Source organism: Microtus ochrogaster, chromosome 7, assembly GCF_000317375.1.
Source record: "Microtus ochrogaster isolate Prairie Vole_2 chromosome 7, MicOch1.0, whole genome shotgun sequence".
NCBI classification, from domain to species: Eukaryota; Metazoa; Chordata; class Mammalia; order Rodentia; family Cricetidae; genus Microtus; species Microtus ochrogaster.
Genome location: NC_022014.1, coordinates 44,921,791 through 44,923,666, shown reverse-complemented (window position 1 = coordinate 44,923,666; position 1,876 = coordinate 44,921,791). Strand labels below are relative to the sequence as shown.

General features: G+C 52.9%; 1 long non-coding RNA gene across 1 annotated transcript in view; it reads right to left on the bottom strand.

Annotated features, from left to right (window-relative positions):
• The window catches only part of LOC101987399, a 48,653-nt gene extending 47,915 nt beyond the window's left edge, over positions 1–738 (bottom strand). Inside the window, exon 1 of the long non-coding RNA XR_001228965.2 lies at positions 300–738. This is a non-coding gene — a long non-coding RNA (uncharacterized LOC101987399). The remainder of the gene's footprint in view (positions 1–299) is intronic.
• Between the last annotated feature and the right edge of the window lie 1,138 nt (positions 739–1,876).

Here is a 1,876-nt window from a genome sequence, read left to right as displayed (position 1 = left end):
GAGAGAGAGAGAGAGAGAGAGAGAGAGAGAGAGAGAGAGAGAGAGAGAGAGAATATGCTGTGAAATTAAAACGTGGGAGAAGACCGAGACCCCGGACTGCTATATTCTAGGCAGGCTGGTTGGAGGCATCCCGGATCCTCCAGCCTGACCTGGTGGTTCTGAGTCACTCGGACCCCCCAGCAGTGCCATGCTTAAGGCCTTCCCCGCCCCGCACCAGGCGTCCTTGTGACCCGCGTGGACCCGGAGCTTGTCGCCTGCTCCGCAAGGAGGAGCCCGAGAGCGGCAGGGGCTGCACTTACCTCACCTGTGGGTCCGGGGTCCAGGTCGCCGCGCTCAGCTCCCCTCACCGCGAACGCAACTCCAGTCGTCGAGGCTGCTTTGTTTCTCTGCAGAGTAGCTGCAAAGCGAAAGCGAAAACCAGCGGAGGCGGGCCTGGCCAGTGCGCGCCCCGAGCGAACACGGCCCACGGGCGGGCGCTGAGGGCTGGCAGGGCAGTGTGCGCGCCAGAGTCCGCGTTCACAGCGCGCGCGGCCGGCAATGGACCGCGACCTCTTAGGCGCGCTGCTTTGCTAAGTGCCCAAAACACCTGCCCAAGGGCACGCGAGCCAGGCTCCCGGCTCCCGGCTGAGCGCCACTCAGTGCCTGGGCCCTGGACTGGACTTGACCACTGGCAGCGCATGGGTCTGGCTTGGAGCAGCCAGTGCTAGCCTGGGTGACTGGAACTGAATGATCTTCCTACCTTGCGGGGGAGGGGGGACCTCACCTTCATGTACCAAGTGATTCTCAACCTTTCTAATGCTGGGACCCTTTATAATACAGTTCCTCATGTTGTGGGGACCCCAACCACAAAATTATTTTTGTTTCTACTTTATAACTGTAATTCTGCTATTGTTATGAGTCATAATGTAAATATTTTTGGAGATAGAGGTTTGCCAAAGGGGTTGAAACCCACAGGTTGAGAACAGCTGTAAAGAGTTAACCACGTAAGAGTTCTCTCTCTCTCTCTCTCTCTCTCTCTCTCTCTCTCTCTCTCTCTCTCTGTGTGTGTGTGTGTGTGTGGTCTTTTGAGACAGGGATTCTCTGTGTAGCCTTGGCTGGCTTTGAACTCTTTTTGCCAGGACTCACAGAAATCCGCCAGCCTCTGCCTCCTTATGCTGGATTAAAGGCGTGCGCCACCACCTCCTTCTAAATATTTTAAAGGAAGTTTCTTGTTGCCCTAGGTAATGGCTCTCTGCCACAACAAGATGTGCAGCAAATCAGTGAGGGGATGAGAGAGGATTTAACCAGTGAAGTGTTCGCTTGTCCTGCAAGCCTGAGAACCAGAACCCAGTCTCCAAAGCCCCACAAAAAGCTGGACAAGCAATATGCCTGTATTCCCAGCATCAGGGAAACTGAGACAAGAGGATTGATTTCTGGAGTATGTTGGCCACTGGGTCTGTGGAGTCCATGTTCAGTGCGAGAACCTGTCTCTAAAGAATAGCTGGGCTGGCAAGATGATTCAGCAGGGCAGGGCACCTGCCACCAAGCTTTAGGATCTGAGTGTGATCCCAGGCCCCACGTGGTGTAAGAAGGGAACCAGTTGCCACAGGTTGACATCTGACCATATATACATGTGGCACAAGCTTGCTTGCCCCAAGACACAAAATAAATTAAAATGTTGAAAAAATAAAAATAAAAAGGAAATGACCCTCAACTTTAACATCTGGCCTACACTTCTTGTTCATGTGTGTGTGTGTGTGTTTGCATACACTCACATGTGCATAACACAGCCACACACATGTATTGTCTCTCACACACACACTCACACACACTCACACACACAGTACGGTGGTGAACCAACTGAGGAAGATGTTGACCATTAAGTCCCATATTTGTC